This window comes from Vigna umbellata, chromosome 9, assembly GCF_029865625.1.
Source record: "Vigna umbellata cultivar VRB3 chromosome 9, Vumbellata_1.0, whole genome shotgun sequence".
NCBI lineage: Eukaryota > Viridiplantae > Streptophyta > Magnoliopsida > Fabales > Fabaceae > Vigna > Vigna umbellata.
Genome location: NC_142173.1, coordinates 21363453 through 21389824, shown reverse-complemented (window position 1 = coordinate 21389824; position 26372 = coordinate 21363453). Strand labels below are relative to the sequence as shown.

Sequence of the window (26372 nt, the reverse complement as noted above, 5' to 3'; positions counted from 1 at the left end):
TGATGTGACAGGGATTTGCAGTGTTGATTTTCTAGGGTCTCACAATAGTTATTAAGTAAGAAATATAAAGAAATGAAAAAGATATCCAGAGTTTCTAAATTATTGTAAAGGAACAATTTAAATTTTTCTAAAATGTATTATGAATTCAGAAAAATTTTCTAATTTTATTGTAGAACCTTACCGATATAACAAATATGAGCATTATTATTATGTGTTTTTATTATTTTTTATTTTTATTTGCTAAATGTTTTTTAAAACTAAAATTCTTTTTCCCCTAAGCCATTTTCATTACCCCTTCCTAAGATAAATAAGATTCATTATATCACTATTTTCTAAATTATATCCCTTGAATTCGGTCTGTTTTAAAAAAATTAAAATAAATACTTATTTAAAAATAAAAGCATTTGAATATTTATTAAATTTATTTAATTTGGTTAAATAAATAAAAAATACAGTATTCACTTCTGAATTGATATTATCCTTCAAAAGTTTTAAAATTAAATTTGTTAAGTAATAATTTAATTTCATTTTTGCATAAAATACTCTTTTTGCGTAAACCTTCTCCAGAGCTCCACCAAGTTACTTAAGCCCAAATCAGAACCACTTGTACTGGCGCCAGCCATCTAACTTCTCCTGCGATTGCAACTCTACCACTTGACCAAAGCCATTGTCAGCGACAAGTTCATAGCCGAAGTTAACCCTAGTTATTCTCCATTTAACCAGATTCGCCGAAAGCCAATACAAGTCCTGGCTGATCAGACTCGCCGGCGGCATCGCCTCCTCCTCCGGTTCCGGTGCCGGTGTGTGCTCCGATTTCACTTTCCTCACATTTTAAGAATGTTGGGTCATCATCATTTCATTTAGCATTTGTAGAAATTATATGCCCATAAGGTGTTTGTAGAAATGATGAAAAATTGTCCGTAATGGTGAAATACTTGTTTAGTCATTTGGTATATTTTTATAAAAATTTAATCACATTACTTGGTTGTTTCTTTTTTTCACTCACCATTTATTCCTCCATTCACTTCACTTATGTTGTGAATTAAATTCAAAAAGATAAACACACTTCTGAAATACAATAACCGTGAAGGCCACGGTAAACCCCTGCATTTGCAATTTTATACCCATCAACCGTTCCCTTGTACAGCCTTAGCTCACCGATCACCACTAGCCAACTAATAGCAATACCAACTATACTATGATATTGTAATCCGTGTTTTTTTTTTCTGCAGTAGTATATTGTGAGCTGCTATAAAAAAGAAAAAGAAGAGAAAAAACCAGAATTGTTGTGTTTTCTTTGCGGAAGGATTACCAGAAAGCAACCATGGATGGTACGTCATCTCTGTTATACTGACTATGTTGTCTTTACTGGCATGTTAAATTGTTTTGCTTTAGGTCACATACCTTAAAATATGAAAAGGTTCAAATGTTTGGAAGATGAATAATGCTAATAAACTTTTGTGTGGGTTTCAGTCGATTCGCAGCCAACTATGGATGAAACAATTTTGGTTGGTGATGATTTAGTGACCGGTCCTCCATCACCAGTAGTACCACCGGAAATAGCCTCCCATGTCCTCCAAGGTGTTGATTTGTGTGATGGACTTCTCAGGAATCTATTTCTCTCTAAGTATCGTTTTCATTAACCAGGTGCAACTGTTCTTTCCCTTAATTCCTTTTCTTGCATAAAATTAGGGAACAATTTATTCAAGGTACACAATTTATTCGGCATCTTTGGTATTATTTTTGGAATGTTAGTTTGTTTTTTATATAGTTTGTAGTTGTATTTTCTGTTTTCTTGTTGCGGTATAGTATGTATATATAAACATTTCCTTTAAGTGAATAAATGTAGTGAATTCTCCTGTCTTAATTTTAATACAGTTGTATAGAGAAGAAAGAACGTCTAAAATCCTAATAATTAATGTGTATAAAAAATAAGGAAATTAATGGCGCAAAAAGAAAATAAGAGTAATTTATTTATATACTTGGTTTTTTTTGTAGTTTAATTCTAGTAACATATTATATTCTGGAAATTGAACTTGTATCGTAAGATTTACTTTTAAGAAAAATAGCCCTTAGATCTACGTTTTTATTTGCATTTGATAGTTCTAAGTAGATGCAATGACATGCATTAAGAAGTTATTTTGCTTCGTTCTTTTGTAATTAGGATTAGGGTTATGTAGGAACGTGAGTCACTTGATTTTTTTCCGACCTTGTAAAAAAAGTGGGTACACTTTTTTGGTATGCCCAGATTGGAGAAGTTAAAGGACTAAAACTTCAACAAGGTTCAGTAATAGTGCAGTATGTTAACGAGATAATTGTTTTTAATATTAGATGTTTGTCTATTGCAGCCTTTTTTATCTGAACGTTTTATGAGCTTTATTATATCTTGCAGGCTTGCAAATCAATGACATTGAACCATTTTGTCAAGATGAAATTGCTTTATATAAGCAATGTGCTGAACGAAGGGTGAGAACATTGTTATCAGATATCATTTATGAATATTCACTTATTGTTATCAAATTTCTTCCTCCTTATTTTTGTAAGAGTTTAGAAATACCACCTCTCTTGAAACCACAAGAGATGAACTTACACTTCCTTTGAATCTTCACAAAGGATGACCACCTCCTTCGAATGCTTCACGAAGGATGATTCTCTTCCAGACACTTCCTCGAACACACCAAGGATGAACAAGCTATTCCTCTATCACCGCAGTAGCACTTCAGGACTTTGCAGACAAGAGTTTCCTTAGCTTCAACAATCTCACAGAATTCTCAAAGAGTTCAGAGATCTTTTGCACAAGGGAAGAGTTATTTTTGAGATAAAGAGTGAGCCATTTTATAGACTCAGCCTAATACCCTTCCATTCTTCGAAAACGGGCCATCTAACGCATTTAATCGATTAACATAAATATTAATCGATTAATAATGAGTACAACGGCTAGTTTTTCAAATCTGAAACCCCCAACGGCTAGTGTTAATTGATTATTCTCAGGAATAATCGATTAACTAATCGATTATTATTAGCTTTAATCGATTATTACAGGGGCAATTGGGTTTTCAGTGCCAGCCTCGTTTTAATCGATTAAAACTGGGTTTAATCGATTAAAACAGCTTGTGGATGATTCTCAACAGTAAATAAATCAAATATAAATTTACAAGAATCAACCCTAATACATATTTGAGCACTATTACATCAACTTTGATTATTATAAAAGCTTTATAAAATACAGAGATCTTCAATTTGTCTTTGTGGATCTTGACTTGTGTAAATCTGTTCATCATCAAAACTTCATCTTTGATTTTTGCTAACATCTAAAGCAGTGGTGGCTGTCGGGCAGTCTGGCCAACAAGGAAACGTGACCTGTTTCCAATGTGAAGGACCACATTACCGCTCGTCATGTCCTCAGTTGATGGGAGGAAAATTTTGCACTCGTTGTAGGAGAAACGGACATCTGGAGAATGAGTGCAACATGGGAGGACGAGCGGTGATGAGACCACTGAACGCGGGAAGGAATCAACCAAGAGGTGGTCGAGCCCAAGCGGTTGGGCGTGTGTATGCTATAACGGGCGCGAAGGCAACAAGCTCAGGTAACCTCATATTCGGTGATTGCTTGCTGTATGGTAAACCTTGCTGTGTGTTGTATGACTCTGGGGCAACTCATTCCTTCATTTCGAAGGCATGTGTTGAGAAAGTGGGAATAACTGAGAGTGAGATGCAGTTCGACTTGGTGGTGTCAACCCCAGCGGCTGGCGAGGTTAGGACGTCTACAGTTTGCGTCAGATGTCCTATAGAAGTTGAGGGACGTAGATTTAAAGTTAATCTCATTTGTCTACCTCTTCAAGGTTTAGAAGTAATATTGGGAATGGATTGGTTGACTACCAATCACATTCTTATAGATTGTGGAGAAAAGAGGCTAGTGTTTCCTGAGGAAGATGAAGAAGTGTTGTCTGTGACGCTCGGTCAACTAAAGGAGGATATCATGGAAGGCGCCAACTGTTTTCTGATAATGACACACGAAGACAAGGAGGCTGGAGAAATGAACTTTGAACGACCGTCCAGTAACAAGTCCAGTGGAGGACGATCGGTTGTGGATGAGTTCCCGGACATCTTTCCGGAAGAAATACCTAGACTACCTCCTACTCGCGAGGTTGAGTTCACGATCGACTTGGTGTCAACGACAGCACCCATTTCTGTTGCGCCCTATCATATGTCGCCTGCGGAGTTAGCTGAACTTAAGAAGCAGATTGAAGATTTGATGGACAAGCAGTTCATCAGGCCGATCGTGTCATCCTGGGGAGCGCCTGTTCTCTTGGTGAAGAAGAAAGATGGCAGCTCGGCTTTGCATTGATTATAGACAATTAAACAAGCTGACCATCAAGAATAAGTACCCACTGCCAAGGATAGATGATTTGTTGGATCAACTGCATGGGGCCTCAGTGTTCTCGAAGATTGACTTGCGATCTGGATACCATCAAATCAGAGTTAAGGAAGGGGATGTTCAGAAGACCGCCTTCCGATCTTGTTACGGACACTACGAGTATGTAGTGATGTCGTTCGGTGTAATGAACGCATCAGCGATCTTCCTGGACTATATGAATCACATTTTCAGACCGTATCTAGACAAGTTCGTGGTCGTCTTCATTGACGACATCCTCATCTACTCCCAGACCCAGGACGAACATGAGGAGCACTTAAGAACCGTACTTGGCGTATTGAGGGAGAAGGAGTTGTACGCCAAGTTATCCAAATGTGAGTTCTGGATGAAAGAAGTTCAATTCTTGGGGCACGTGGTATCGGTTGGAGGTATCTCAGTGGATTTGGCCAAGGTATGAGCGGTATTGGAATGGGAGAGTCCCCGTTCGGTCACTGAGGTTCGCAGCTTCGTGGGACTTGCGGGCTACTATAGGCGTTTTATTGAAGGATTTTCTAAGATAGTAGCCCCGCTAACTCAGCTGACCAGGAAAGATCAACCGTTCGCATGGACCAATCGGTGTGAAGCGAGCTTCCAAGAATTGAAGAGGAAGTTGATGAGCGCTCCAGTCTTGGTTATCCCAAACACAGCCAAACCGTTCGAAGTTTACTGCGACGCTTCTCATCAAGGTCTGGGATGCGTGCTTATGCAAGAGAAGAGAGCGGTCGCGTACGCTTCTCGGTAACTGAAGATTCACGAGAGAAATTACCCAACGCACGACTTGGAGTTGGCAGCAGTTGTATTCGCACTGAAGATTTGGAGGCATTACCTGTATGGATCTACGTTCCAAGTCTTCAGTGATCACAAGAGCCTCAAGTACCTCTTTGATCAGAAGGAGTTGAACATGAGGCAGAGGAGGTGACTTGAGTTCTTGAAGGACTACGACTTTGAACTACTCTACCATCTAGGGAAGGCGAATGTGGTAGCGGACGCCCTAAGTAGAAAAGTGGTTCATGTTTCAGCTATGATGGTCAGAGAATTAAACTTGGTTGAAAGTTTTAGAGATCTAAGGTTACAGTTTGAGTTGGGAGCGAACGGTATTAAATGCTGTAACCTTAGAATATCCAGCAACGTCTTTGACAGAATCAAAGAAAAACAATTGGAGGATGAAGATCTGGTGAAGATTTTGAGCGCGCTCGGTACAGATCAGGCTAAGGACTTCAACACTGGAACGGACGGCCTCTTATGCTATATGGGTAGGACGTGCGTTCCAAACGATGGAGATCTGAAGAGGATTATCTTGGAGGAAGGTCATCACATCCGTCTTAGCATACACCCTGGTATGACTAAGATGTATCAAGATCTCAGGAACTCCTTCTGGTGGCCGAGAATGAAGAATGATGTCGCACGTTTTGTGGCATCATGCCTAACTTGTCAACGTGCAAAGGCTGAGCATCAGAGGCCGGGCGACTTACTGCAGCAGTTGGAGATTCCTGAATGGAAGTGGGATAACATCTCGATGGACTTCGTGACCCACTTACCCCGCACAGTCAAGAATCACGATTCCATTTGGGTAATAGTGGATCGACTCACGAAGAGCGCTCACTTCCTAGCGGTCAACTTGAAGATGTCGATGACCAACCTGGCCAAACTTTATTCAGAGAGATCGTTCGGTTGCATGGGATGCCCTCGAGCATCATTTCTGACCGAGACACGAGATTCACATCTCGGTTTTGGCAATCTTTGCAAAGCGAGCTGGGAAGCAAACTTCAAATGAGTTCAGCTTATCACCCTCAAACGGACGGTCAATCCGAGAGAACCATCTAGACGCTCGAAGACTTACTAAGGACGTGCGTCCTAGATCACATGGACGTCTGGGATGAAGTCTTACCTTTAGTGGAGTTCATCTACAACAACAGTTTCCAGTCCAACATCGGTATGGCTCCCTTTGAAGCTCTCTACGGATGGGAGTGCCGCACGCCACTTTGCTGGTTTGAAGAAGGAGAGAACGTATTGACTGGACCTGAGCTCATTCAACAAACGACCGAGAAGATGAAGCTAATCCAAGAAAGGTTGAAGACGTCTCGAAGCAGGCAGAAATCTTACGCAGACAAGAGAAGAAGGCCGCTAGAGTTCAATGCTGGAGATCACGTATTCCTTAGGCTGAATTCGACCACTGGAGTAGGCAGAGCCATTCGTCCAAAGAAGCTATCCCCCAAGTTTGTCGGACCTTATCAAGTTTTGAGAAAGATCGGACCAGTGGCGTACGAGTTGGCCTTGCCACCTCAACTGTCCAACCTCCATCAGTCTTCCACGTTTCCCAACTCCGGAAGTACATAGCCAACCCCTCTCATATACTGGAGTTGGAAGGCGTTCGTCTTCGTCAAGATCGAACGCTGGAGTTGCAGCCAGTTCGCGTTGAAGACTGCCGCACCAAGTATTACAAAAGGGAAGCAATTAGAATGGTGAAAGTGGTATGGGACGAGAAGACGGACGACTCTACATGGGAAGTGGAAGATGCAATGAAGGACTTGTACCCTCACTTATTTCCGGGTAAGTTTTAATTTTCGAGGACGAAAATTTTTGTAGTTAGGGGGAATGTCAGACCTCAAAAATTTAACCCAAAACCCCTGCTCAGATCCATTTAAAATGCACCCAAAACTCTGTAAACTGACGCCAGGTGTCAAGAATGGAAGATTCGAAAATCAGTAGTGGAGGACAGATGTCTACAGGAGAGTGTACGTCCGTTGGACGTGGGGTAGACAAAAATGATTTTTTTGAAAAACCCTGCTCACTCTCCTCTGCATGCACCTTCTCCTTCCAAACTTTGATCTTTTCATCTTCTCCTTCTTCTCTCTAGAAAACCTTCCCTTCTCTCTACTGTAACTCACCTTTCTCTTCTCCGATCATGATTCAGAGACCGTAGAAGCGTTTTCGGCGTCTCAAGCTTCACTTTGAACCGAACAAGTTTCAAGATTGAGCTGGTAAGTTTCTCCCCTTAGTCGTTCGTTCTTTTGTTACATGCAAAACCACGTTCTGGTTGCATGCAGGGGTGTAGTCTAAGTTATTTTTGTTTTTCATGTGGTTCGGTTTAGTTGGAAGAGTTAAGTGACCGTGAGGGTAGAAGTTGTAGTTGACGAACCAAGTTGCAGTCTGTAGGACGTTCTTTCACAGATCCAAGTAAGGGAAGCTTATCTAATTTAACTGTATGTTGTTGTATGCTTGCTGAAAATGAATGCATTGTTGCTGAATGAGTGAATGTATGTATCTAGTATGAGTATGGTGTATGATGGTTGATATGTATGAAGTGTAGGAATGTGAATATGAGTAATAGTTTTGGAGTATGAATTATTAATAGGTTTAATGTCTCAATAGGTCCCTATTTTTGTTCAGAATTTGAAATAGGTCCCTTTATTTTTTGACGTCTCAATTAGGTCCTTATTTTTGTTAATTTGATGCAAATAAATCCTTTCCGTCAATTTCATCAAACGACGTTAATAAATGTGTGACGTGGCCTTACACGTGTCAATACTGTCCTCAGGCCACGTCACACATTCATTAACGCCGTTTGATGAAATTGACGGAAATGATTTATTTGCATCAAATTAACAAAAATAAGGACCCAATTGAGACGCCAAAAAATAAAGGGACCTATTTCAAATTCTGAACAAAAATAGGGACCTATTGAGACATTAAACCATTATTAATATGGATTTTATGAAGTATGTAAATTGATAATCGGTGTGAAGTTATAAGGTTATGAAATGATGTGTTGAGATTTGAGTTGGAAGTAAATGAAATCTGAATATGAAATTCTACTATGATAGAGTACGTCCGTTACTGAACGGTCATTGACCGTTCGGTTTTCTGTGAACATAGTTAAAAAGGGATTCTTTCATTTGGATAGAATCCTAGTGTAGGACGAGTGCCCTCGTGTGGAAATACTATGTTTGAGCGTTCGGATAAGCATAGTTGTACCCGGTTATCCCGAAATAAAGTAATACATATATATACTTTAAGACTAGTAGTGCTCGGTCTTACACCTAGCGCTCGTACTAAGTAGTGCTCGGTCTTATACCTAGCGCTCGTACTGAGTAGTGCTCGGTCTTATACCAAGCGCTCGTACTATTGTATAATCAATCTTGATAAAATAGCGTTCGTCCAACTTCAGTAATATTTTCCTTTACCATGTTCGGTCATTTACTGGCATTGGATTTCCGTATGTGAACTATTCTAAATATAGTTCCTTAACATCTTAATTATTCTTCTTGCATTGGACCCGGCCTAGGGCCTCCATACTTGATTTCTTCTTTAAGTATTGGTTCAAATTCAAGAGAGTCAGCTCACCCAACTGATTCAAGTGGTAAATACCGTTCGTCACATATTGCACTATTTTACTCGGTTCATTTCTTAAATCTAAAAGTAATTCTCTTAGCCTTATTCTGTTATGAACGGGAGAATTATCGGTCTCGTTCTTATCATTCGTCCTCATTCTAAAGAGGTCTGAACGTTCGGCATTTTATACTCTTAGAGCAAATGATGAAATTTAACGTATTGGAAATGAAAGAGGAAATTGAGAAAAAATGATAATGAAAGATGAAATCGAGAATGAGTATGAATGAAATTATGTGAAGTTGAACGAGCGTTCCGGGGAGGAACGACTCATGTATTGAATATTGGATTATTGTAAGGTATGACTGTGGGCATGCTAATGCTGGCCGTTCATCATGATGTTCCGTGAGTACTCGTCCTCATGTAGAGGAGGGTAGGTCATGTGTGGGAACGACAGGAGGTCCTAGTCCTTAGGGGTACTTTGGATAGGGCTAACCTCGGGTGGCAGCTGTTGAGTGTATCCTAGTTACTACATCACCCGGGTGCACGAACGCTTGTAGCTACACAGATTCATACAGTCCGGACAATCGGTCTAGTAGCAGTTTGATTGAATTGTTTATCTGAATGTATTTGAATGTGCTTGCATATGAAAACGTATGTTATTTCTTGAATTAAATTACATAAGCTTACCCTGTGTTTCCTTGTGTTGTCTTGTTGTACGCCCGTCTTGTCATTGCAATGATCATCCATGTGGATGTGAGCAGATGGAAGCGCGCTACTTGAAGAGGCGCTGGAAGAAGAAAATTTGGAAGATGCGAACCTCGTAGACGTTGAAGTAAAAGCCGAACCGTAGGACGTTCGGTCTGTAGTTAGTAGTTTAGCATGAAGTGACCGTTCGGTCACTTCCTTTCTTTTTTTTTGTTATTTGACCAATCGGTAATTTGACTTTTGTAAGCCGTTCGGTCATGTTTCTCTAATCTTGTACAGTTTACTTTTGGTAATCCTATGTAAGATCGTTCGGCCAAGGTTTGTTAGTTTGTTTATTTTAAAACTGAACTGGTTTATTATTAATGTAATTAATTCTATTATATGGTTTTTTTTACTGTATTTTTGGGATGCTACACATGATAAGAAAAACTACAATACACTTGTTAATGAAGATGATATATTTATTAAATTATCTAAGGTCCAAAATTGAGTAATTAAATGACTTTTTTAAACTATAAGATTTATATGAACATTATAATATATATATATATATATATATATATATATATATATATATATATATATATATATATATATATATATATATATATATATATATATATATATATATATATATATATATAAACATAGGAATTAACATCAAATGTTTGTTTATGCTATCAAAATCAAAGGAAAAATTATGGATGATTAGATATAGTTATGAATAAATAAATGTAGTAATAAAATTTGTATGAGCTTATAATAAATAAATTCAAAACTACAACATTTTTGTTCAACTTTTCAAATTAAATATGTTCTCTCTCCAATAAAAACTAATATTGTAAATGATTTATATATCTAAATAATGCATTGTAGATTGTTATTTATCTATTTTGACTAACTAAATTGGAAAACTTTCAAACTTACGTAGTTATATGAAGATTTGTGTTTACACATAAAATTAATATTGAATGTCTTCTATGTTATTCATTAAAATTTATAGCATATGTAACCAACTTTATGGAGAACTTGTTTTCTTCCTTGCATAATTAAACAATGTTATGTAAAAACTTGACTTTTTAGAAATGGTCTTTAATACTCATAATATCTATTCTAATATGCACAATAAAGATATAACAATATATTTGTCAACAGTGAAAAAGGAACATCATATATACTACATTGGTTACTATGAAATTGTAATAAAAAAATAATTGAATTGACACTTTTATAAATAACACTTGCATATTACATTATTTATAATAAATGTCAAAAATCACGTACTACCTCACTTATAAAAGAATTGATGTATTATATTAACATTATTGGGGTAAAAATAGATGTAACTTTACACTTTGTTATTTTTATCTTTAATCATCTTTCTATGTTTTCTGCTTGTTCTAACAATGTTACTCTTATGAAATCTTTCATTACAACACATCACCTCCACACGAAACCAATTTGCATACAAAATCCATCGTGTGAAGTATCTCTCCATGTCGCAACCGGAATCGTGACGGGACGACGATCCAAAAAAGAGAAACGGGTTTTGAAAAGAGATTTGGAGTCGCCACCATAGTTTATTCTGGAAAACTACAGAAAAACCACAAAACGATAAAGCACGGTCCACGAAAACCAAAGATTGGGTTCGGGAGTCGGTTACGCGTGGGGAAGGTGTTAGCACCCCACAACGCCTGCCCTAAGGCAGTACCTTTAACTAAATGCACGAATATGATGTGGTTTTCAAAATGTTTAACTATCCCCTAAAATAAAATTCTAAATAAACAAAACATATTTTTTAGTTTTTTGGGCCTGACAAGGATTGACCTTGCTCCTACGTATTCTCATTCAAAATGAGAAATCAGGGTTACGTAGTTCTTTATGAAAATGCTTGAGAGATTTGTTTGAGAAATTGATTGAAAGATTTGTTTGAGAAATTGATTGAAAGATTCGTTTGAGAAATTGATTGAAAATTCGTTCTGAAATGATTTTGGGATTTTTGGGAAGTGAACCTGACAAGGACTAGCCTTGCTCCTACGTAATCTTGATGGAGAATCAAGGATCACGTAGTTCTGGGTAGAAATTGTCTGTTGCCTTGAAATTGTTGATGTTTTTAGTTTTTTGAAGATTTTATATTTTTTTGATATTTTTATAAAATAAACGGAAAAGGTATTTAGCACAAGGACGATGCGTGCGATCACACGTGTGCTCAACCTTTAAAATATATTTTGTTATTTTAATTAAAGAAAGAAGAGAAGGCTTTTAGCACAAGGACGACGCGAGCGGTCCCACGTGTGCTTAACGTTTAAAACACTTTTTCGTAATTTTATTTAAGAGAGAAGATATGGTTTTATCACAAGGACAATGCGTGCGATCACACATGTGCCTAAACCTTTTAAAATATTTTTATTATTATATTTTTTTTTAGAAAAGAAGAAGAAAAGGTTTTAGCACAAGCACGATGCGTGCAATCACACATGTGCCTAAACCTTTAAAAATTTTATTATTATTTTTTAGAAAAGAAGAAGAAAAGGTGTTAGCACAAGGACGATGCGTGCGATCACACATGTGCCTAAACCTTTAAAATATTTTTATTATTATTTAAGAGAAAGAGAAAAAGGTTTTTAGCACAAGGACGACGCGAGCGGTCACACGTGTGCTTAACCTTTAAAACGTATTTTTGTTATTTTTTATTTTATATATTATTTTTATATTTTATTTTACGTTTTTATTATTTCTTCCCTTTTTAATTTTATAATATAAAAATAATAATCTCATAAAAATATATAAAATAAAATTACATTTATGTAAGTGTTTAAAATAAAACAATAGAAACTAGAAAATAAATAAAAAACTATTTTTGTATTTTTGTGATTTATCATATTTTTTAATATTTAAAGTGCGGGGAACAAACAAAAATAAAAATAACACAAATTATAAAGAAATAAAACAAGAAATGAAATTAAAGCAAGAAAATAGTCCAATAGGAGGAATATGGGTGTAGAGATAAAAACTAGAGGTGCATAATGAAATTGAGGTTCTTAAGTTTGGGTCAAAGCCTTTTCTTTCCAGTTTGGTATTCATCACGGGTGCAAGGACGAAACTGGGGGTGTATCCCGAAATAGTGTACTCAGATCCAAACCCTCTTTTTGTTTGCAGAAACGGAATGGGCTGAAGCCCAAAACGGAACAGGAGTGCGAGTGGGCAGTGGGGGTGCGCTACGTAATTCTTGGCCTAGGCCCAAAGCTTCTTTACTCAGAAACTCATTAGGGGTTCTTCTTCCTTCCTCTCATTTTATCACTTGCACTCAACATCCAAGATCCGAGTCTCTCCCTCACATACTCGCTCCACCACTCAAGCACCCACTTCATCCCATAGCCTCGCTGGCGACACCGAACGCCACCGGATCCACTGCCGGCCGCGGCGCCACCACCTTCTCTCCCTCTGTCTTTATTCGAAAACGGCAACCCAAGGAGGGGTTTGCTTCCTCTACACGTGCGCCACCACCTCCGCTAAGACCGGCCGCCGCCAGTGCGCCGATGGCTGCCTTAGATCCTGTCAGTTGCCGCGCCAAGCCCTCGCTCCTCTACCTCCCTCCTTCTCTTCTCCGCTGCTGCCGCCGCCACCTTAGCGGCACGCTCCACAGACTCAAACTCTTCCATGGCTATATCACAACTTTGCGCAGGAAATCTTGAGAGTTGGAGTTGGGTTGAGAGTTGAGACGAATGGGTTTTGTTGATGACTGTGTTGTGAGTGGGGGAAGGATGATTGGGTTCCGAGGATGGGAGAAACGAGAGGAGAAGAAGGGGTTTTGTGATGGTGAATGGTGGTGCTGGGGATTTCACGCTGATGATTAGTTTGAAGTGGCTGTTGCACTCGGTAGTGGAGGTTGTAGGAAAAAGATGGTCTTGCGGTTTGAATGGGGAACGGTGAGGGAGATTCACGGTGGCTGAGTCAATTCTCGCATGGGAAAGATGTTCAAGCTACTGTTTGGGTGATTGGATCAGCCGAATTGAAATTGTAGAGTTTATGGCGGCTTGGCTATCTCTGGTTTTGTGACTTTCTCCTTGCAGGTTTGGATGGAACAAAAGAAAAGGAAACCACTTATGTGATAATGGCAGGAAGACAACAATGGGATTATGAAGGAGAAGATGCATCGTGTAGTAGCTACTGAGGTATAATTGCAGGGAGTTTAGTAAGGGGAAATGTGGGATTCGAGGATGATACAAAGCAGATCAGAGAAGAAATGTACATGATCCGTGAATGGGTGAATGGGTAGGTTCGGATCAAGTATTGTTTTGATCATTCTGACCTCTATTCTCATGTGATACCATCCCTATGAATTGCAATGCACTTTCTATTTTATTTTTATCTTTGTGAGGAAAATTGTGATTGAGGTTTACTGATGAATGAAGTAGAATAAATTATGAGTAAGTGAATGGATGATAAAAAGAATCAACACGGTAACTCACGGGGTATAACATCATAGCTAAGCATTCAACTATTAACAAGACATTACATAAACACATTCAAACCTTTATACAAATTCATAACATACCAGTTGATGCTCGTGCTACTTCTTCCCTCTGTTCTGCCACTCTTTTATTTCTTTCTTTCTAGCTTCTATATTCCTCTTCATTGTCTCTGTTCCACTGATCCGTTCCTCACCAAGACCCTCCTCTCTTTGCTGTGAAAAGCTCCCCCTCAGCAATGCATGATCCTCCAAGATGAAGAAGCCTTCCTCCTTCTCCCCTCCTATCCTCCTTCCTCTGCTTTTTTGTTGATGCCCCTTCCATCTCCCTCTGTCTTTTTGTGCCGAAATCCCTGCCAATTCCGTATGCCCAAATCGAATGTACTAGTACCCTGCAACCCGCCTCTGCCATCACCCCAGCAACAGAAAACGTTTTGCTCCCCCTGCTTCCAACACACACGTACACTACTCCTTTAAAAAAAACTTTTTCCTTCTTTTTTTTTCACGTTGCAAAACCTCTTTTTTTTTTTGGCTTTTTGCTTTTCCCCTTTTTTTTTTAAAATCAAATACAAAATAGTAAAATGAAACTAAAAATAATAACATAAAATAAAATAAAAATGCGGAAAATAAAAGAAAACAAATCAAAAATAGAAAGAGACCTATTATTTAGTTAATCCGGACGAAATTGGGTATTGACAGCTGCCCCTCTTTACTTAGATTTTACTAGATAATATGACAATGTGATGTCTTCATATTATTTAGTAAAAGATAAGTAAAGATAGAAATACTAATTTCGTCTGGATTTCTAAGGAAGCAAAATGAAGTAAAATGAATACGAAACATAAGTTAAACAAATCGATGAAGAATGTGAGATTGCAACATAAACGACCATTGCCGAGCAGAGGGCCCAAAATCACAGAAAAACTAGAGGCGCCAGACAAGACTAGGCTTGAAACGCTGAACCAAAACCATGCTTGAGGGGAACGAGGTGTACAAACCCTATGGATAAATGATATGAGGTGTACTAACCCTATGGATGAATGATATGAGGTGTACTAACCCTATCGATGAATGATATGAGGTGTACTAACCTTGTGGAGGGTGTACAAACCCTATGGATGAGTGATGTGAGGTGTACTAACCTCATGGATAAATGATATGAGGTGTACTAACCCTATGGATGAATGATGTGAGGTGTACTAACTTCGTGGAGGGTGTACAAACCTATGGACTAGTGATGTGAGGTGTACTAACCTCATGGATAAATGATATGAGGTGTACTAACCCTATGGATGAATGATATGAGGTGTACTAACCTCGTGGAGGGTGTACAAACCCTGTGGATGAATGATGTGAGGTGTACTAACCTCGTGGAGGGTGTACAAACCCTGTGGATGAATGATGTGAGGTGTACTAACCTCGTGGAGGGTGTACAAACCCTGTGGATGAATGATGTGAGGTGTACTAACCTCGTGGAGGGTGTACAAACCCTGTGGATGAATGATGTGAGGTGTACTAACCTCGTGGAGGATGTACAAACCCTGTGGATGAATGATATGATCATTGGGTTCGACCATTGTCTTACAGAGGGCCGAAATGCAAAAAGAAAAACTTGAGGTTAGGGTGCCAGGCGAAACTGGGCTTGGGGGCTAGTATGGGAACTGGGCTTTGGGGGCCAGTGTAGAAACTGGGCTTGGGGGCCAGTGTGAAAACTGGGCTTTGGGGGCCAGTGTGGAAACTGGGCTTGGGGGCCAGTGTGAAAACTGGGCTTGGGGGCCAGTGTGAAAACTGGGCTTTAGGATCTAGTGTGAAAACTGGGCTTGGGGGGCCAGTGTGAAAACTGGGCTTTGGGGGCCAGTGTGGAAACTGGGCTTTAGGATTTGGAAATTCTTGAAACTTGTAGTTTTGTGAAATGGTTTTTTTTTTTTTTTTTTTTTTTGTAATTTTTGACAAAATTTTGATTTTTGAAAAGGCATCAGTGACCATTCCCCAAAGAGAAGGTCCTAATATGAGGATAGGAGAAACAAAGTGTAAAGACCATGGTAGAATGTTGAAACACTAACTTAAAGGCGGTGAATAGAGTGTAAAGATGTGGGTGTCAAAACCCCAAAATGAGAGAAAAAACATGATCAACATGAAACAACATGATTTGAAAGAGAAAACCATAATGTTATTCTTTTTGTATTTTTGAAGAAGGATTCGACAACCATTCATATCAATGAAGAGGGTTTCGATCTGAAAGATTTTTATTTTTATTTTTTTTATGGATGAATGCACACATATGGAAAACATTTGCTTTGTTTTGTGTTTCGCTTGTTTTTTCTACTTGAGTCAGTCATCTTTCTTGCAATCATCATACTTATTCTTATTTTCAGTATTTTGTGAAAGAGAGGAATGTCATACATCTCGAGGTCTAATGTCTGATATGATTACATTTTGACTTTTTCTTTCGAGACATCGACGCACACATGCTTGAATTTACTGGCAAGTGAAGAATGAGAGCTATTTAGAATGGTTTGGAGAAGTCTGGGACAGCCACATAAGCACATCATTCCTTATACATTGCTTAAAGGAAACGAGACACCCAAAAGCTGCCCCAGTTTGGTGTTTGGGAAAATGAGCATTGGGTTTGGATTCATGATAGTTCAGGTGAGATCCGCAAAGCTGTTCCAGTCTGGGATTATGTGTCAATGAGTTGCAAGGCGAAGAATTCGTGTGAGGTTCACAAATCTGCCCCAGTTTTTCGGGTATGGGTTCTTACCTGGAAGAGGTAGTGGGCATGAAAAGGATAAGCTAAAAGGATGACCCCAATTGGTCTGATTTTCTTTTGCATGCTTTTGCTTAGTTGGCAAAGAGATCCCTTCTTCCTGAGACATTACTTTTTCTCTTTTTTTTTTCATTTTCAAAGTTTTTGTTTTTTTTTTGTTTTTTTTTGGACACATTGCAAGTCATTTTGTCTTATCGCAAAATTAAGCTTTATGAAAATTTGAGCAAACATTATTCAATCTGCGTGGACTTTATTAGGCTTGTAATGTGGCCAGGGCTAGAAGGTATTGAAAGGAAGGGGTATAAAGGCCCAAATGAATGTTTGTCGGATACATTTTTTGAAGCAAGGGTTGTCATCTGGCATTGTGTCAACTATTTGACCTTTTGAGCACTTTGCTTTTCTTGAACTCCATTTTTTATTTTTTGATCATCACTTTGTGATTTTTTGTTCTTTTTTTTGGTTTTTGTTTACCATTTTGAAGGATTCCTCCGTTTGATCATTGAGTGCTCTTCAACTGCTTCCTAAGTTGACTCATACTGATGACAACCCTTGCTTGGGAATAATTTTGAAAAAGGATTTATTTTTGGCTCAAAACAGGGTGACAATGGATATATTTTGTTTTTTTGGTAAAGAAAAGATGGCCACACATCATTTCAAATTCTGATTGCTTTCTTTTCAAAAGATTAATTCTACGACTAGATGACCTCAACATGAGTGATTTTTCCCTTTCCTTTCCTTTCTAGACTGCCCTTTCGGGTTTTCAATCTAGTGGACTTATTCTCTTTTTGAAAGTTCCTCTGTTTGTCTCAATGGATTCAGGGATCACCCAACTAGCGCAAGCAAGGAAAATTTTGGCCAGGCCAATCTGCCCCAGTGTAAAGGCTTACATCATTACTAAGGGCAGTGGCAGTGTTTGTTGGGGAACATCCTTTATTTTGGAACAGTGAAGGGTGAAGGTTTTCAAGCAAAATGCGCACAAACGTCTCGGGAGAAAGTGTCAAATTGTTATTTTTTGATTAAACACTTGACCTTAGAAAAACTTGACATCCCAATTTTCCTTTTGATTATTCATCATTTTTTCTTTTGCTCTTTTCTATTTTCGAAAAACAAAATTTTGATGATTTGCCAGAAAGATAAGTGACTCAAGATTGACTTCATTTCATTTTTTTTTTCAATTTTGTTTTCCTTTTTTCCACGATACCCTTTCAGGACTCGATTTCCAGCACTACTTGGAGAAACCCTGTAGTGAATGCTCGCATCCAAAGTCATGGATGAAGACGTGATACCGATGAGCATACTTCCCAATAGCAAGACACTCCACAACATCAAATTCACTTGTACAATGACTTATGATTTCTTGTGTGATCTTAAAGCCCACTTCTTCTTCATGGCATTTGTGGAGGCATTCTCAAGCCTTGCCTCAGTGTCTGGGTTAACTTTCTTCACACTTTAATCATCTTGAATGAATCAAAGTTTGCCTTTACGCTTGAACAACCAACACTTTTGGTGGAATGACAGATAGCCACTCCATGGTAATCACCTTTTGCATCACGAGTCTTTAGGTATTGAGGCTTTAAAGGCTTCATGTAACAAGTAGAGACCGAGCCTTGTCATGCAGGAGACTTGGAAGAAATGTTGCATAAGTCAGAAGGTTAGGAGTGAAACTCATATGCCTTTCGTCTTGATCAACATTTTTGCCTGGCGGCTTGGTAGGAAGTTGAGTTTGGGTCAAGTCTCCAATTTTTCCTCGGGCTGGTTTCAAAGGGTAGGCCAACGGTATTTGAGCGGTGGGATGTGATTGAGCTCTTTCTTCAATCCTCATCCCAAGCTTAGACCAGACTCGTTCACATTCACTGCCATGGTAGGACCTTGTGCGATCTTTTCAGTCTTCATACCAATTTCAATTCTTTCTTGGATTATCACCAAGTTTGAGAAGTTTAGGGAAACACTGCTCACCATGGTCTCACAGAGGGGTGATTACAGAGTATTGAGGAATATGGGAACCATTTCCCTGTCACTCTCATGAAACTTCATTTGAGCAACAGTCTCTTTCCACCTTTGGCATATTCTTTGAACAATTTGTACTCCTTCACCAAGGTCTACAGTTGTAATCTAGCAGGTGCTACATCCCTGATATATTTGTACTACCTCAAGAGAAACATCCACCAAATCTCCCCAAGACCGGATGCACGAAGATTCAAGATGAGTGCCCTAGTTTGGTGCCATGCCAACCAAATTCTCGGAACAAATGAATTAGCAACTTTCCATCACATGCATGAACAAACATTTTCTTCCCATGTGTTATGAGATGAGCCTTAAGACAAGTGGTCTCTCCTTGACATCTATACTTTGGGAGGTATCACCACTTGGGACTAAGCATAGCCCCACAATATTTTCAAACTTAAGGCTTCCTCCAACTTCTATGACTCTTGCCCTTTTCCAACATTTCCAATTCACGCCTGTCAGCCTCAAAATCCATTGGCGTAACAGCATGAGGAGAAGATTTCAACTCGGGTTGCTTTGTCATTGTCTTGCTCACTACACTGGGCTGAATCACTTCTATAGGGATCATGAAAGTGGTTTCCTTAAGCTTGTTGCCTCCTTCATTGTATTATTTTGGCCTTTTGAATGCAAAGTTGTCCCGAGTCCACTTCCAAGGGCGTAGTATAATTCTAGGGGAGACCATAAGGAGGGAAAGTTTGTGCTCCTGGAACTCTTTGTTGCGCTCGTGATGTGTGCGAATTTACTAGGCTTTTTGTAAGGCATTCAGAAGCTTTAGGCTTCAGCTCATCTGCTCATTCAATTATTGGATATTAGCTTTCATTCCTTCTTGAACTTCTCCTTGGTTCTCCAAGATTTGATAACTGGTTTGAGTCCTTTAGGGTATCTTGGATGTTTAGCCGTATTTTTAAGTTTTTTTTTTGAAACAAATTAAGAAAAAGAAAATGAAAATGAAAAGAAAAAGAAGAGACAATGTAGTTCAAATACTCTAGTCGGAAATTATAAAGCTGTGAAAGCATTGCCCCGGCACAATTTGGAAATTAACACGAAACAGAGTCAATAGGGTGGCTCATCATTCAGAAGTTCCCAAAAGGTGAGTCATAGGAAGTCTTGGTCGACTGACTCGGGCCTTAACCATCACATTCTTCATTTCTCTAGTCAGTTCTTGCAGCAATCGAGGAAAGTTCAATCCCCTTAGGCAAGTTAAAGATTGGCACTGCAGACTCAACATCAGTTAATAACTTCGGAACACCTTCATTGGCGAGGGAAGCTAGTTGTGAGAGACTTATCATCCAATTCTCCCTTGTTCCACAATATGCCCCATCATCTCAATTACCAATTCTTGATGTCTCTTTTTTTCTTAGCTCGATGACATTTCTTCTCCAGTTTTTCCACTGCTGCTTTCACACTGTTCATCACTGTGAAATTTCTTTTCACAATTTGGGTCAGGGGAGATTATCTTGAATGGCAACTGGATTGTCTTAACTCTTTCTACAATCCATTGGCTAAGGGAATCTTTCATTAACAGTCCATGATCTTGGGCCTCTTTCGCAGTGCAGAACATTGCCCCAAGCGTCCCGAACTTGATGAAGCAATTCAGCAAAGGTTCCTTCCTTCCTCTTAAGATCTGCGATATGGCAAGAGATGTAGGCGTGGAAGTTACCCAGATTGCTTTTGTGCTAACACAGTATTGTGATTAGTACAACATCGAATACCCATGAGGGGTACATTAGGGTACTTCCCGCAATGATATATGATGTGCGGTCTTCGCTGCCAAGAAAACACATCATTTAGACCTTTCCTCCTCTGAGCCTGCACAAAGTTGCGCTCATTGATTTGCCTCTTTCATCTTCGGTTTATACCGCAACAACTCCTCCACGTGACATGTGGCATTCAAAATGGCCTTACTCATGCGAGAGATCTTCTTTCTGCATGGCAAATAACCTTGACTAAGAGTCTTGGAAACTTCGATTAGAACAATACTGACTGGATTCTTTAGAGCGAACTTTGTATCCCACAAATGCATTCATGACAACGTAGCCGACAAAATTCATGATATTAGAAAAGAGCATGACACCATAGAGGATAAGAGCTAGTACATTCGTAATTGTTTCCAATTTTCAACGCAAGTACCACTCTAGGTATCCTTGACAAAGGCCCTTCACCTTACCCTTAAGTGTGAATTCATCCTCCAACTTCATAGGGGTACTTTTATAATTCTCGCTCGCTGCAAGACATGGGTATACTACCCAAGATAATTGCATAGAGTTTTTCCCTCGGGAGGTGTATTTAAGATTTGCCCAAACTCTTCACCTCTGACAGGCTCATCAAATTCTTATACCACTTCTTGAATGCATCTTTCAGATCTATCTTTTTCTCACCAGATCCCTTGATCCACCCGTATTATCCTCCTTTGCTTGATGGGTGTCTTTTCATCAGAATGTATGAACTCGAATACCCCTCGACTCAAAATCCATGTTAATCTCCATCTTTACCTTAAGGACTCAATCACAAATTTATAATTTTCTGACTAGAACCAGTGACAAGACCGTAAAAATGCATGAGAAAAAGAAAGAAATAAAAGAAAAAGGTGATGAAGTTGCTCCAGCAGAAGTGAGGATTGAAGGCAGTGGAATGATGAATGGAATCATGAGCAATGTTGAATATGGCTCACGAGAAGCAGTGGCAGCGGACGAAGACGTGATTTAGCAGCAGCAGTATAGTTAATGCAGGGGAGGCAGATCTGGATGCAGAGATGGATGTAGAGATGGGTGCAGAGCTCTATGGTGAGTGGATTATCTAACTCAGAAAGCCTTCACTGGAAGGAAGCTAGAAGGAGAAGGAAAGCTCAATAAGAGGTGACTTTTGGCAGAGTTCTGGTTGCTGGAAAAATGCATCAGCATAGTAAAACTCCATATATTCAAAAGTGAGCTACAAGCTTTGCTTATGAGATTTTATAGATCAATCTCAAAGCTTAAGCAAGCCTTTACACGTTTCTTTTTAGATCTGAAATGCTAACCATGTGCTAAATGTGTGGCTTCTAGAAAGCCTTATGAAACACGTGAGTTTTACATGTGGAGAGAAAAACTTTACTAATGCCACCCCTTAGAAGGATAAGCACACCCCTTCTTGTGTGAAAATGTCCATTTTACCCTTCTCCATGTTTTGGCAAATTTGTAACATCTTCTTGTTCTCCAATTTTCCATCCAAAAATAGCAAATAGTATTTGACCTTGGGGAGAATACTCATCTTGGAGCTTTTTGGCCATCCCTCTTGTGATGGGTCCTATGGTGCTAGACCTTCTTGTATCATCCCCTCCCTCTTGAGAAGGATTTGTCCTCAAATCCAAAAGGTCTTCATCTTCACTATCAAATCCTGAAAAAGGTTTAAGATCAGATACATTGAAAGTAGCATGAACACCATATTCAGGAGGAAGATCAAGTTGATAGGCATTGTTATTAATCCTCCTTATCACTCTAAAAGGGCCATCTCCTCTAGGATTGAGTTTGGATTTTCTTAGTTGAGGAAATCTTTCCTTTCTAAGATGAACCCAAACTAGATCACCTTCATTGAAGATTAACTCTTTCTTGCCCTTGTTATGTTGCTTGGCATATTTCTCATTTTGTTGTTGAATTTGATTTTTAACCTTGTGATGTAATTCTTTGATAAACTTAGATTTAGATACCCCATCTTGATGAACAAAATCAATAGAATTTGGAAGGGGTATTAAATCCATGGGTGTCAAAGGATTAAAACCATAAACAACTTCAAAAGGAGACAATTTAGTAGTTCCATGAACTACTCTATTGTAGGCAAACTCAACATGAGGCAGGTACTCATCCCAAGATTTGTGATTTCCTTTAAGAACTACCCTTAGTAAAGTGGAAAGAGATCTATTGACTACTTCAGTTTGACCATCTGTTTGAGGATGGCAAGTAGTAGAAAAAGATAACTTAGTCCCTAATCTAGACCATAAGGTCCGCCAAAAGTGACTAAGAAATTTTGTATCTCTATCCGAAACTATTACCTTAGGTAACCCATGAAATTTAACCACATCTCTAAAGAATAACTTTGCAATGTTGCTTGCATCATCTACTTTGTGGCAAGGTATAAAATGAGCCATTTTGCTAAATCTATCTACCACCACAAAGATAGAATCAAAACCCCTAGAAGTTTTGGGAAGACCTAACACAAAATCCATACTTATCTCTTCCCAAGGGGTGGAAGCAACATTCAAAGGAGTATACAGTCCATGAGGCATTGATTTAGATTTAGATTCTAAACAAGTTATACACTTAAAGCAATGCCTTTGAACATCCCTTCTCATGTGAGGCCAAAAGAATTTTTCTTTCAACATGCCAAGGGTCTTTTCTACCCCAAAATGTCCCATTAATCCTCCCTCATGTGTCTCTTTAACAAGGAGTTTTCTATGTGAACCTTGAGGAATGCAAATTTTTCCTTCTTTAAAAAGATATCCTTCTTTCACATAGAATCCTCCTTGAGGTTTATTGAGACATTCCTCATAGATATGAGCAAAATCAAGATCTTGTGAATATAATTCAAGAATGTTATTAAATCCAAGAATTTGAGCTCCCAATGTGGCTAATAGATTAATTTTTCTTGACAAAGCATCAGCCACCACATTGGATTTTCCTTTCTTGTATTTAATAACATAAGTGAATTGTTCAATGAATTCCAACCACTTAGCATGCCTCTTTTGTAACTTGTGTTGACTCTTCAAATACTTAAGTGATTCATGATCACTATGAATGATAAACTCCTTGGCAACAAGGTAATGTTCCCAAGTTTGAAGAGCCCTTACAAGTGCATAGAGTTCTTTGTCATAGGTGGGATAATTACAAGAGGCACCATGAAGTTTTTCACTAAAGTATGCAATTGGGTGTCCTTCTTGTAATAATACTGCACCTATGCCAAATCCTGAAGCATCACATTCTAGCTCAAAAGTTTTGGAAAAATTTGGCAAAGCTAGAATGGGTGCTTGTGTGAGCTTCTCTTTGAGTAGCTCAAAAGCCTTTTGTTGTTTATCCCCCCAATGGAATGTAACATCTTTTTTCACCAACTCATTGAGGGGTGAAGCAAGACTAGAGAAGTTAGGAACAAATCTTCTGTAAAAGCTTGCCAACCCATGGAAGCTCCTTACTTCTCCTACATTCTTTGGAGGAGGCCAATCTTGGATGGCCTTTATTTTTTCTGGGTCCACATGAACCCCATTTTTGGTGACCACAAATCCAAGAAGTATGACACTATCAACACAAAAGGTACACTTGTCAAAGTTTGCAAACAATTTGTGTGTTCTAAGAATTGTTAAAACAACTCTCAAATGTTTTTCATGAGTTTGCAAATTTTGACTATATACCAAGATGTCATCAAAGTAAACAACTACAAACTTCCCAATGCAATCCCTAAGGACATGATTCATAAGTCTCATGAATGTGCTTGGAGCATTTGTAAGACCAAAAGGCATAACTAGCCATTCATATAATCCAAACTTGGTCTTAAAGGCAGTTTTCCATTCATCACCTTCCTTAATTCTTATTTGGTGATAGCCACTTTTTAAATCTACCTTTGAAAATATTTGTGCTCCATGCAATTCATCCAACATATCATCAAGCCTAGGAATGGGATGTCTATACTTGATTGTGATGTTGTTGATAGCTCTACAATCACAACACATGCGCCACTTCCCATCTTTTTTTGGAACAAGCAACACTGGTACAACACATGGACTTAGACTCTTTTGAACTAAGCCTTTATCTAGCAACTCTTGGACTTGTGTCTCAATCTCCTTAGTTTCTTGGGGGTTTGTCCTATAGGCTGGCCTGTTAGGAAGAACTGCCCCTGGAATGAAATCAATTTGATGTTCAATTCCTCTTATGGGTGGAAGCCCTTTTGGAATTTCTTGTGGGAATAGATCATCAAATTCTTTCAAAAGTTTTTGAATGGATGGAGAAAGAGTTGAAGTCTTTGAATCACTAGATGTGCATGTAAGTGTTCCTTGACAAAGAAGAAGATATGAAGGTTGCTCAACTTGAAGTGTATTGATTAAAGTCTTTTTGTTTAAAAGGACTTCATGTTGAGTGACCTTAGGTGGCACACTTGTTTCTATACCTCCCTTTCTTTTTGACTTTTTCTTTTGATCATGTTCTTGCTTTCTTAAAATCTTCATTTGTGCTTGATCCTTAGCCACTTGGGTAGGAGTCAAAGGATGAAGCACAAACTTCTTGTCCTTTTGATGGATAGTGATGGTATTGGTTAGACCATGATGGATAGTTTGATGATCAAATTGCCATGGTCTCCCCAATAACACATGACATGCTTCCATGGGAACTATATCACATAAAACTTCATCTTTGAAGTTCCCAATGGAAAATGCCAACTTCACTTGATTCTTGACTATTATATCCCCATCTTCATTTAGCCAATGAAGTTTATAAGGTTTTGGATGGGGTATAATATCAAGTTTCAACTTCTCAACCAACCTTGTGCTACAACAATTGCAACAAGACCCACTATCAACAATGAGAGAACAATGATTTTCTTGAATTTTACATCTTGTGTGAAAGATGTTCTCTCTTTGTGATATGTGTTCAAGACTTGGTTGGTTGCTAAGTATCCTTCTCACCATGAGAAGTTGTCCATCATCAGCATATATTTCCTCTTCCCTCTCTTCTTCCTCACTCTCACTTGTACTAGTTGGGGTGTCACTTTCACTACTATAAATGTCCTTACCTTTCAAAATAATGTTTCTTTTTGTAGGACATTGAGTAGCTACATGACCCCTTCCTAGACATTTGAAGCATTTGATTTCACTTGTTCTTGTGTGTGAGGGTGTCTCTTTCTTGGGTCTCTCTTCTATTTTGGCTAGAGGTTTAAATGGCTCTTTTTCTTTAAAAATTTTCTTTTCAAAAGTAGGTTGAACTTGAATTCTTTTAGAAGAAGATTTTCTCAAGTTTTGTTGTTCTACCTTTATACACATTTGAACAAGATCATTCAAATCTCTATAAGGTAGAAGTTCAACCCTATCTCTTATGTCAAAATTGAGCCCACTTAAAAATCTAGCTAAAGTAGTTTCTGGACCTTCTACTATGCCTGCCCTCATCATATACAACTCCATCTTTTGTCTATATTCCTCAACTGTCATAGACCTTTGTTGTAACCTTTGGAGTTTATCCATGAGCTCTCTATTGTAGTAGGAGGGAATGTGTCTCCTCCTAAGGGCAGACTTGAGATCATTCCAATAGTGGATGGGAGGGGCTTGATGTCTAAGCCTCTCTTGGACCAAGGCAGTCCACCAATACATTGCATACCCTTGAAAGCTTAGGGTAGCTAGAGAGACCTTCCTCTCTTCACTCACTTGGTGGCATTCAAACAATTGTTCCACCTTCATCTCCCAATCAAGATAAGCCTCTACATTGTCCTTCCCATGGAAGTGAGGCAACACAACATTGACTTCTTTAGGGGGTGGGGGTGCATGAGAATTTCTCCTATGCCTCCTAGAAGTAGAAGGCTAATGAGGGTAATAATCACCCAGACTCAAAGACATCCCTCCCTCTTGAGAGTTTTCACTCTGACTTCCCCTAGACTTGCTTTTCCTTATCATTCTCAACTCATCTTGAATAACAGCATTTTGAAGCTCTCTATTGGCTTTCTCTTCATTCATT

At 38.7% G+C, this 26372-nt stretch overlaps 1 long non-coding RNA gene across 3 annotated transcripts; it reads left to right on the top strand.

Moving 5' to 3' along the window:
• The first annotated feature begins 548 nt into the window (after positions 1-548).
• Positions 549-9831, top strand: LOC148192907 (uncharacterized). 3 transcript variants are annotated; one of them, XR_015782136.1, is made up of 6 exons: positions 549-800; positions 1233-1331; positions 1474-1647; positions 2393-2466; positions 2614-7395; positions 7507-9831. It is a non-coding gene; the product is annotated as an uncharacterized LOC148192907 (long non-coding RNA). The 3 variants fall into 3 exon arrangements; XR_015782135.1 differs by having other exon boundaries at positions 555-800; positions 2614-9831; XR_015782134.1 differs by lacking the exon at positions 2614-7395 and having other exon boundaries at positions 556-800; positions 9508-9831.
• Positions 9832-26372: the final 16541 nt, after the last annotated feature.